Source organism: Mus caroli, unplaced genomic scaffold, assembly GCF_978045245.1.
Source record: "Mus caroli unplaced genomic scaffold, Mus_caroli_1 scaffold_2, whole genome shotgun sequence".
Taxonomy (NCBI): domain Eukaryota; kingdom Metazoa; phylum Chordata; class Mammalia; order Rodentia; family Muridae; genus Mus; species Mus caroli.
Window position 1 is genome coordinate 115952511 of NW_028227257.1, and position 12524 is coordinate 115965034.

Genomic DNA, 12524 nt, shown 5'->3' on the forward strand with positions numbered 1-12524 from the left:
TAAACTGCCAGAAATGGTGCTTGTTGAATGAACCTTTATACTTCTATTAGTGAGGAGAGAGTAGTCATGATTGAAGAAATGGAAAAAAGATAAATTCATAATTAAACTCAAGAAACCATCCGAGCAATTTAAAAAGTGAAGCTCACGAAAGATTCGCTTAGCCTGTTCCATGTTCGGGTGCGAGAGATGCTGAGCAAAGGTGTCCTAACTGATGGTGACACCTTTCTCCGGGAGAGGCTAGTAGGAAACACCAGCTCCCAATGAGGGACTGTGTGCTGTAAGCAGAGGAAGTGCAGCACATGGGTGATTTCTTTTTTTTTCCTTTTTCTTTTTATTCGATATTTTTTTCATTTACATTTCAAATGCTATCCCAAAAGTCCCCTATATGCTCCACCTCACTGCCATGCTCCCCTACCCATCATTCCCACTTCTTGGACCTGGCTTTCCCCTGTCCTGGGGCATGTAAAGTTTGCTAGACCAAGGGTCCTCTCTTCCCAATGATGGCCGACTAGGCAATCTTCTGCTACATATGCAGCTAAGGACACAAGCTCTGGGGGTACTGGTTAGTTTATATTGTTGCTCCACCTATAGGGTTGTAGACCCCTTCAGCTCTTGGGTACTTTCTCTAGCTCCTACATTGGGGGCCCTGTGTTCCATCCTATAGATGACTGAGCATCCACTTCTGTATTTGCCAGGCAATAGCAAAGCCTCACAGGAGACAGTTATATCAGGGTCCTTTCAGCAAAATCTTGCTGGTGTATGCAATAGTGTCTGCATTTGGTGGCTTATTATGGGATGGAACCCTGGGTGGGGCAGTCTCTGGATGGTCCATACTTTAGTCTTAGCTCTAAACTTTGTTTCTGCAACTCCTTGCATGGATATTTTATTCCCTATTCTAGGGAGGAATGAAGTATCCAAAAGTTCGTCTTCCTTCTTGATTTTATTGTGTTTTGGAAGTTGTATCTTGGGTATTCTAGGTTTCTGGGCAAATATCCACTTATCAGTGAGTGCATATCAAATGACTTATTTTGTGATTGGGTTACCTCACTCAGGATGATATCCTCCAGATATATCCATTTGTCCAAGTATTTCATAAATCCACTGTTTTTAATAGCTGAGTAGTACTCCATTGTGTAAATGTAACACATTTTCTGTATCCATTCCTCTATTGAGGGACAACTGGATTTTTCCAGCTTCTGGCTATTATAAATAGGGCTGCTATGAACATAGTGGAGGATGTGTTCTTATTACCAGTTGGAACATCTGGGTATATGCCTAGGAGAGGTATTGCTGGATCTACTGGTAGTATTATGTCCAGTTTTCTGAGCAACCACCAGACTGATTTCCAGAGTGGTTGTACAATCTTGCACTCCCACTAGCAATGGAGGAGTGTTCCTCTTTCTCCACATCCTTGCCAGCATCTGCTGTCACTTGAATTTTTGATCCTAGCCGTTCTGACTGATATGAGGTAGAATCTCAGGGTTGTTTTGATTTGCATTTCTCTGATGATTAAGGATGTTGGACATTTTTTTCAGATGATTCTCAGCCCTTCAGTATTCCTCCTTTGAGAATTTTTTGTTTAGCTTTTTAAAAAATGGGATTATTTGAATTTCTGGAGTTCAGCTTCTTGAGCTCTTTGGATATATTGATTATTAGTCCACTATCAGATGTAGGATCCGTAAAAATTCTTTCCCAATCTGTTGGTGGCCTTTTTGTCTTATTGACAGTATCTTTTGCACTACAGAAGCTTTGCAATTTTATGAGGTCCCATTTGTCGATTCTTGATCTTACAGCACAGGCCATTGCTGTTTGGTTTAGGAATTTTTTTCCCTGTGCCCATGTCTTTGAGGGTTTTCCCCACTTTCTCCTCTACAAATTTCAGTGTCTCTGGTTTTATGTGAAGGTATTTGATCCACTTAGACTTGAGCTTTGTATGAGGAGTTAGAATGGATCAATTCACATTCTTCTACATAACTGCCAGTTGTGCCAGCATCATTTGTTGAAAATGCTGTCTTTTTTCCACTGGATGCTTTTAGTTCCCTTGTCAAAGACCAGGTGACCATAGGTGTGTGGGTTCATTTCTGGGTCTTCAATTCTATTCCATTGATCTACCTGTCTGTTGCTGTACCAGTACCATGCAATCTTTATCACAATTGCTCTGTAGTACAGCTTGAAGTCAGGAATGGTGATTCCACCAGAGGGTTTTTTAATCCTTGAGCAGAGTTTTTGCTATCCTAGGTTTTTTGTTATTCCAGATGAATTTGTAAATTGCCCTTTCTAACTTAGTGAAGAATTGAGTTGGAATTTTGATGGGGATTGCATTGAATCTGTAAATTGCTTTCGGCAGGATAGCCTTTTTTATTGTCTTGCCAATCATGAGCATGGTAGATCTTTCCATCTTCTGAGATCTTCTTCAATTTCTTTTTTCAGAGACTTGAAGTTTTTGTCATACAGATCTTTCATTTCCTTAGTTAGAGTCACACCAATGTATTTTATATTATTTGTGACTATTGTGAAGGGTGTTGTTTCCCTAATTTCTTTCCCCTCCTGTTTATCCTTTGTGTAGAGAAAGGCCACTGATTTGTTTGAGTTAATTTTATATCCAGCTACTGCATTGTAGCTGTTTATCAGGTTTAGGAGTTCTCTGATGGAATTTTTAGGGTCACTTATATATACTATCATATCACCTGCAAATAGTGATATTTTGACTTCTTCCTTTCCAATTTGTATCCCCTTGATCTCCTTTTGTTGTCGAATTGCTCTGGCTAGGACTTCAAGTATTATATTGAATAGGTAGGGAGAAAGTGGGCAGCCTTGTCTAGTCCCTGATTTTAGTGTGATTGCTTCCAGCTTCTCTCCATTTAGTTTGATGTTAGCTACTGGTTTGCTGTATATTGCTTTTATTATATTTAGTTATGGGCCTTGAATTCCTGATCTTTCCATCACTTTTATCATGAATGAGTGTTGGATTTTGTCAAATGCTTTCTCAGTATCAAATGAGATGATCGTGTGATTTTTGTCTTTGAGTTTATTTATATAGTGGATTACATTGATGGATTTCCATATATTAAACCATCCCTGCATCCCTGGGATGAAGCCTACTTGGTCATGAAGGATGATCATTTTGATGTCTTCTTGGATTGGGTTTGCAAGGATTTTATTGAGTATTTTTCATCGATATTCATAAGGGAAATTGTTCTGAAGTTCTCTTTCTTTGTTGGATCTTTGTGTGGTTTAGGTATCAGAGTAATTGTGGCTTCATAGAATGAATTGGGTAGAGTACCTTCTGTTTCAATTTTGTGGAATAGTTTGAGGAGAGTTGGAATTAGGTCTTCTTTGAAGGTCTGATAGAACTCTGGTCCTGGGCTTTTTTTGGTTGGGAGACTATTGATTACTGCTTCTGTGGGACGCCTGACTCGCCAGCAAGAAAGACACAATAGGATCCTTCTGCACATGTTTATTGGGCTGCACATTGACTGTGTAGGCGAAAGACCCCGAGCCCTGGGCCTCTCACTCTTATATACTATCAGTTCCCATCCACTCACAGCAGGCCACATCACCTCACCAGGTACGCAGCTTCAGCTAATCAGGGCAGCAGGGGCATATCTCCACCAAAATGGCTTCGCCAGAAACCTGGTACACCTGTGCAGCTCTCACAATGTTTGTGGTTTATATGAGGAAGTCAGGTGCAAGTCATACACTTAGCTGCAGTCCCTGGCGCCTTTGGAACTGCCGCCACACCCGCTCTCCACATCTCCCCCTTTTTTCTTTTTTGGCAGAGAGAATGTCTGTCTTAGATTGCCCCGTGCAGCAATGTCCCTTACCCGTCCTTGGGAGACAAACAGCATTGGTTTGATCCCTGTCTTAGGTTGGTGACATGCCCAGGGAGTCTTATTTGTCACTGACTACTTCTCTGTCATGCCAAGCCACACTTGGGGAGATTGTGTTTTGCTTGCTGCAGGTACATCAAAAGGCCAGGATGTTGATTAATCTATGGCCAGATCTTAATTTCTGCAAGCAAGCCTCATGGGTGAAGGTAGAGGTCTGATCCCCGGTGTGCAAGCATAGAGGCCTTACACAAAACCATCCCTTGGGCTCATCACCCAGAGAGGTCTTGGCCAGCTCCCCTGTCGGTTTTCCTGGGGGAAGGGAACTAGGACACTGAACCTTCATGCAATCAGACATACCTTCCACAGGATGCCAACAGCAAGCTATCCTCTGTGCAGTGCTTAGCCTCGCAATCCATGGCATAATGCAGCATAATTTCTTTTAGAGTGGCAAACCGAATCTGAGGAGATTGTCCTGCCTCCACTGCAGCAAAAGCCTATGCCACCATGGCAAAAGTGCAGGCCTGCACACACTGCACCTAACACATGCGCCAAACACACAACACACACACTATTACAAGCATACATCCCAGGGCTCCCATCCCCACTCATCAGCCCTGAAGCAAGGGATAGACAGTTTGTAAACAAAGTAACTTGAAAAGGCAAAGGTACAAAGCAAGGCATCCTAGTCACAACAGCCAAATTACATAACGAATATCACTACTACAATTAACATTATTCTTATAAACAATAAACACAAAAGGAGATCACAAACAGGCATAGCCAGAAAAGAAACATTCCTTCCTCCAGCAAATTGAAATACAGAAGTTTCAAACACATGAGAACCATTCCAATAAAATTTGCATTACCCCAGGCCCCTTCCGCCACCTGGCTTAAGGGGGGAAAGATCAGTGCAACTACCATTCACCCCACATAACAATCATACATATAAGGGGCACTGCCCAAGGTGGAAGGGAATCAGCTCCTACAAAAAGGAAAGGGGGGCCCATCTAGTTTGAGAGGGTATAGTGCCATTGCCCTTGGATATACTGGCAGGCCACACCCCTCGAATCCATGTAGCATTAGTTTTAGTAGATACAGCTGAACACAATCACTCAAAAGGCAATTGTAGCGAAGCATTAGATGTAAAGAATTGAGCAAACACTTGAATGCGTCGATGACATGGGTTTCAGGAACACAGCCCCAACGTAGCTCTTCAGTTCTCACTAGCGGGAGCATTCCCAGCCACAGGAACATCCATGTCCTCACAGCTCCACATGCCTTGAATTGCTCTGGTCAGCCACTCCGGGACCTGCAGCTGTTGTCGATGATCCTGAGGAAACACAAACAGACCCTCTCTCCCAAACCAATTGAGAGCACTCCTCTCTCACCTGATTCAGCGCCTCATTAACTCTCTGGAGTTCTGTGCCACATCTTTCTCTATCTTCTATGGAATTTCTCACTAACTTCCAGACTAGCAAAACCCCTTTTGGTAAAACCCTCTGTTCCTCTGCAAACCTCAATTCCCCATGGTGCTTGGTGCAACTTGTCCTAAAACCGTGAACCTTAACTTGTTCCAAAACCATGAACCTTAACTTGTCCCCAAATCAGGAATCTTATCATTACTTTGTGCCTGCTTCCTGGCAACTTTATATTTTCCTCTAAAACAACAAAACAAAAACAAACACGAATTGACAGACATATGGACAATTTGGTGCACCAAAAACAGATAATAGACAGGCAGGGAATAGAACTTGGTGTCTCAAAGGGACCCAGGTATCCTAACCAGAGCTAAGAATATCTCCATAGGAGCCAGAGAGGAAACAGGACGTCTCCCGTTTTCCTTCTGTCCCTAAGAGAGCTCTGAAATAGCTCTGAAATTTTTCTCTTCTTATATTTCTTATTTTACTTATATTTCTGCGCATGCCTTCTTTTTCATTTCTCTCTGTTTCTGATATGCTTCCCTGGTGCTCCTGCAAAAGTTGCTACCCTTATCAAGGCAAGCGACAATTATCGGACCTACTGCGTAAGAAAGCATACCTCTCAGAGACTCACATTAATTTCTTTTTACTTACTGGTACCACTGTTCCCCAGCTGAAGAATTCTGAATCCACGCAGTTGAATCCTTCTCAACAGTCTGTGTTGTGGGAACACTTCATTAACCGCTCCTTCCCCGTGATGCAGTTCTGAATCCTCCCTGTAACAGGGGGTCTTCGCTCATGCCTGAAGATGTTACTTCCCGGGTTTTGGCACCATTTGTGGGACCCGTGACTCGCCAGCAAGAAAGACACCACAATAGGATCCTTCTGCACATGTTTATTGGGCTGCACATTGACTGTGTAGGCGAAAGACCCTGAGCCCTGGGCCTCTCACTCTTATATACTATCAGTTCCCATCCACTCACAGCAGGCCACATCACCTCACCAGGTATGCAGCTTCAGCTAATCAGGGCAGCAGGGGCATATCTCCACCAAAATGGCTTCTCCAGTAACCTGGTACACCTGTGCAGCTCTCACGATGTTTGTGGTTTATATGAGGAAGTCAGGTGCAAGTCATACGACTTAGCTGCAGTCCCTGGCACCTTTGGAATTGCCGCCACACCCGCTCCCCACATGCTTCTATTTCTTTAGGGGAAATGGGACTGTTAAGATCTTTAATCTGATCCTGATTTAACTTTGTTACCTGGTATCTGTCTAGGAAGTTGTCCATTTCATCCAGGTTTTCCAGTTTTGTTGAGTATAGTCTTTTGTAGTAGAATCTGATGATGTTTTGGATTTCCTCAGGATCTCTTGCTGTATCTCCTTCTTCATTTCTGATTATGTTAATTCAGATACTGTCCCTGTGCCCTCTAGTCAATCTAGCTAAGGGTTTATCTATCTTGTTGATTTTCTCAAAGAACCGGCTCCTGGTTTGGTTGATACTTTGTATAGTTCTTTTTGTTTCCACTTGGTTGATTTCTGCCCTAAGTTTGATTATTTCCTGCCATCTACTCCTCTTGGGTGAATTTGCTTCCTTTCATTCTAGAACTTCTAGGTGTGTTGTCAGTCTCTCTAGTTTCTTTTTGGAGGCACTCAGGGCTATGAGTTTTCCTCTTATGACTGCTTTCATTGTGTCCCGTAAGTTTGGGTATGTTGTGGCTTCATTTTCATTTAACTCTAAAAAGTCTTTAATTTCTTTATTTCTTCCTTGACCAAGGTATCATTGAGTCGAATGTTGTTCAGTTTCCAAGTGAATGTTGGCTTTCTATTATTTATGTTGTTATTGAAGATCAACTTAGTCTGTGGTGATCTGATAGGATGCATAGGATAATTTCAATATTTTTGTATCTGTTGAGGCCTGTTTTGTGACCAATTATATGGTCAATTTTGGAGGAGGTACCATGAGGTGCTGAGAAGAAGGTATATCCTTTTGTTTTAGGATAAAATGTTCTGTAGATATCTGTTAAATCCATTTGTTTCATAACTTCTGTTAGTGTCCACGTGTCTCTGTTTATTTTCTCTTTCCAGGATCTGTCGCTTGGTGAGAGTTGAGTGTTGAAGTCTCCCACTATTATTGTGTGAGATGCAATGTGTGTTTTGAGCTTTACTAAAGTTTCTTTAATGAATGTGGTTGTCCTTGCATTTGGAGCATAGATATTTAGAATTGAGAGATCATCTTGGTAGATTTTACCTTTGATGGGTATGAAGTGCCCCTCCTTGTCTTTTTTGATAACTTTATGTTGGAAGTTGATTTTATTTGATATTAGAATTGCTACTTCAGATTGTTTCTTCGGACCATTTGCTTGGAAAATTGTTTTCCAGCCTTTTACTCTGAGGTAGTGTCTGTCTTTATCCCTGAGGTGGGTTTCCTGTAAGCAGCAAAATGTTGGGTCCTGTTTGTGTTGCCTGTCTGTTAGGCTGTATCTTTTTATTGGGGAATTGAGTCCATTGTTGTTAAGAGGAATCAAAGAAAAGTAATTTGTTGCTTTCTGTCATTTTTGTTGTTAAAGTTGAGAATCTGTTCTTGTGGCTGTCTTCTTTTAGGTTTGTTAAAGGATTGCTTTCTTGCTTTTTCTAGGGTGTAGTTTCCATCTTTGTGTTGGTGTTTTCCCTTTATTATCCTTTGAAGGGCTGGATTTGTGGAAAAATATTGTGTGAATTTGGTTTTGTCATGGAATACTTTGGTTTCTCCATCTATGGTAATTGAGAATTTTGCTGGGTATAGTAGCTTGGGCTGGCATTTGTGTTCTCTTAGTGTCTGTACAACATCTGTCCAGGATCTTCTGGCTTTCATAGTTTCTTGTGAGAGGTCTGTAGTAATTCTAATAGGCCTGCCTTTATATGTTACTTGACCTTTCCCCCTTACTGCTTTTAATATTCTGTCTTTATTTAATGCATTTGTTGTTTTGATTATTGTGTCGGGAGGAATTTCTTTTCTGGTTCAGTCTATTTGGACTGTAGGCTTCTTGTATGTTCACGGGCATCTCTTTCTTTAAGTATGGGAGGTTTTCTTCTATAATTTTGTTGAAAATATTTCCTGGCCCTTTAAGTTGAAAATCTTCATTCTCATCTACTCCTATTATCTGTAGGTTTGGTCTTCTCAATGTGTCCTGGATTTCCTGGATGTTTTGAGTTAGGATCTTTTTGCATTTTGCATTTTGCATTTTCTTTGATTGTTGTGTCCATGTTCCCTATGGAATCTTCTGCCCCTGAGATTCTCTCTTCCATCTCTTGTATTCTGTTGCTGATGCTCACTTCTATGGTTCCTGATTTCTTTCCTAGGGTTCTATCTCCAGCGTTGTCTCCCTTTGGGTTTTCTTCATTGTTTCTACTTCCATTTTTAGATCTTGGATGGTTTTTTTCAATTCCATCACCTGTTTGGTTGTGTTTTCCTGTAATTCTTTAAGGGATTTTTGTGTTTCTTCTACCTGTTTAGCAGTGTTTACCTGTAGTTCTTTAAGGTCTTCTTTCTGTTTAGCAGTGTTCTCCTGTAATTCGTTGAGGGATTTTTGTGTTTCCTCTTTAAGGGCTTCTACTTGTTTAGCAGTATTTTCCTGTAATTCCTTGAGGGATTTTTGTGCTTCCTCTTTAAGGGTTTCTACCTCTTTAGCACTGTTCTCCTGTATTTCTTTAAGTGAGTTATTAATGCCCTTCTTTAAATCTTCTACCACCATCATGAGATATGATTTTAAATCCACGTCTTGCTTTTTGGGTGTGCTGTGGTATCCAGGACTCATTGTGGTGGGCGTACTGGGTTCTGATGAAGCCCAGTGTTCTTGGTTTCTGTTAGTATGATTCTTATGTTTGCCTTTCACCATCTGGAAATCTCTGGTGTTAATGATCAAGCTGTCTCTGGTTGGAGCTTGATCCTCCTGTGATTCTGTTAGCCTCTGTCAGCACTCCTGGGAGTCCAACTCTCACCTGAGTTCCAGTGGTCAGAGCACTCTCTGCAGGCAAGCTCTTCTCTTGAAGGGCAGGTGTCCCAGCAGTCTGGAGCTCTGATCCACCTCCTGAGTTCTGGGGTCAGAACCCTCCCTGTAGGCCAACTCTCCTCTGGCAAGGAATGTGCCCAGGGATCTGGCTCTCAGCTCTGCCTCCTGACTGAGGATGAAGGCCCGAGGGGACCCTGACCAAGAAGCTCTGTTGCTTATATCAACCATGTGCCCTCAGGTGATCAGGAGGTCCTTGGTGTGCTAGGGGTCCTGTGGCATGGAGAGTCCTCTGGTGCCCTAGATGCCCTCGGCTAGGTTCAAGCAGAAGATGGTGGGCTGGCCCTGACCTGAATGTATCCCAGCCTTTGGTCAGGCGGGGTACCTTTGTCCCTGTTCCTGCTGGCACAAGACCCTCTAAGATTCTTTGGAGCTGATATTGCGTTCCACTCACCAGTGTTCCTGAGGTGATCCCGAGGTCCTGCAGCATTGAGAGTGCCCTGGAGCCCTTATCAGCCTCCTCTGGGGTCAGAAGGAAGATGGAGGGGCTGGCCCCTACTGGAATGGATCACAGCCTCTGGTCGGGTGGGGTTCTTCTGTCTCTGTTCCTTCTGGCACAAGACCCTCCGTGATTCTTTGGAGCTGATGTTGCGTTCCACTCACTCGTGATCCCGAGGTGATACCGAGGTTCTGAGGTGTGGAGAGCACTCTGGAGCCCTTAGTGGCCTCCGTTGGGCTCAGAAGGAAGATCTATGGGATTTTTTTTTTTTTTCTGAAGCAGCTGGAGTAGTGCCTGGAGGCCATTGCTCTGTTGTGCAGTCTCCTGGGAGTGTTCTTCCCTATGTCTAGGAGAGAAGTGAAGATGAAGAGAGGAGTGGAAAGATGTTCTGCTCGGTTCTCTCATTTCTATATAAAATCACTTCATTTTAAAAACAATTAAATTTATTTTTTATACTCCATATTCCATTCCCTGCCACACCCCTGATCCACCCTACAACTGTTCCACATCCCACACCTCCTCCTCACCCCATGTCTCCACGTGGATGTCCCCACTTCCAATCCTACCTGACCTCCCTGGGGCCTCTAGTCACTTAAGGGTTAGGTGCATCATCTCTGAATGAACACAGACCTAGCATTCCTGTGCTGTATTTGTGTTAGTGGCCTCATATCAGCTGGTGTATGCTGTCCGTTTGGTGGTTCAGTGTTTGAGAGATCTCAGGACTCCAGATTAATTGAGACTGCTGGTCCTCCTACAGGTTCACCCTTCTCCTCAGCTTCTTTCTGCCTTCCCTAATTCAATAACATGGATCAGCTGCTTCTGTCCATTGGTTGGGTACAAATATCTGCATCTGATTCTTTCTGCTGCTTGTTGGGTCTTTCAGAGGCAGTCATGATAAGTCCCTTTTTGTGAGTGTTCCATAGCCTCACAGTAATAGTGTCAGGCCTTGGGACCTCCCATTGAGCTGGATCCCACTTTGGGTCTGTCACTGGACCTTCTTTTCCTCAGGCTCCTCTCCATTTCTGTCCCTGTAATTCTTTAAGACAGGAACAATTATGGGTCAGAGATGTGACTGTGGAATGGCAGCCCCATCCCTCACTTGATGCCCTGTCTTTCTGTTGGAGGTGGCCTCTATAAGTTCCTTCTCACTACTTTGGGCATTTCATCTAAGGTTTACCCGCTTTGATTCCCAGGTCTCTGGTGCATTCTGGAGGGTCTCCCCAACCTCCTATTTCCTGAGGTTGCCTGTTTCCAATCTTTTTGCTGGCCCTCAGGTCTTCAATCCTTTCCCCTTACCCAATACCAGATCAGATTACCCCCTCCTTTTTCCCTCCCCATCCCATTCACTTTCCCTCAGAGATGGGAAGCAATATTTTAACTCAGACATGATATTATGTCTTTAAATATTTCACATGAATACATTATGTTTTTATTTCCCAGATAATCTCAAATAATTTTCTCATATTATGTCTCTTTTAGAGATGGCAATTTACATTTTTTCTTTTAGAAAAGAGAAGATAACCTGTGAGCTAAACTTCACTACTCCTTCCTTGCTTCTACAGAATATACACATTGATTAGTTTGTTTTTAATTATTCTGTGAAAAGTTAGGTCAACTTTTAGTACATAATTTGCTTTATTTTGTTTTGTAATCTGCTAGAATTTTCTTTTATTTAATTGCCTAATTTTTAATTTTACCTTCTTCCCCTAGTCTTTATATTGACTTTCAGTTTCAAGTGTTTACACGCATTAGGCGCTCAGAGACAATTCTCATGTTCCCTTAGTTAGCCAAGTGAGTGTGCATTATTTATTCTTTTAATATTTCCTCTAGAGTAAATACTGTGGTTCCTTAATTATTCCTGTTGATTTCCTCTGAACTTCCTGCAGTATGTCTCTCCTTTTTCTCATAATGAGATCCCCAAACTGGATGTATATTCGTGCTTCAGTCTCTCCTGAATCTCTTAGAGGGGACTCTTTCCTCTGTTCTGAAACATTTTTTTCTTAAAAAAAAATGTTTTTGCATATACAGTCCAGGAATAACAATGACCTCTTTGTCAAATTTCAGTATGATTCTGTTCACAATCACTTTCAGAAAAGAGAAAATGGTTCATAAACACAAACTCATCCTTCACCTTGTGACTACAGGTGTTTGGTAGACAGGGGAAATCTCTCTGGTTCTTTGAGGCCCAGACTTCCAAATTAGTGTCATTCTGTTTCATGGTGCTCCAACACACCCTAATCAGGTATAGCAGTGCGTCCACTTCTGTGGCGTTCCCAGTCTTTGAGTGCTTCATAATTAATGAAATGTCAGGAAGGAGGTGCACTGGCAAACTGAAGGCTTGCAGAAGAGATGTGGGGAATTCACACTGTGGAAGAAGTATCTGTCCTTTGGTTTAGCCTCTACTGGGTTTCAATTATGTGAGCTATTTCTATGATATTCTTCCTATACCATTTATAATACTGTTTTAATTAATATTCTTGAAATTGTATTCTAGAATATTTTGCACCGGCTTGAAAAAGTCTGTGTATTCCTCCTGTCTGTATGATATACACCACTCCTGATAGATGGAAGTTAAAAATCTCCTAAGATGAGTTGTGACACTTTCACCTGGTTTAGACCCCCAGCTGTCACCTGCATGTGTCTATGTACATGTGTTTTTCTATCCCTTCCACTTTTTTGTACAATACATTCTACTCACTATAAAATTTGCTTCTGTGTTCAACTTTGCCATCCTAGTAAAGAATTATTTTTTAATTGTTATTTTATTTAACCTCATATGTTATTTTTTAAT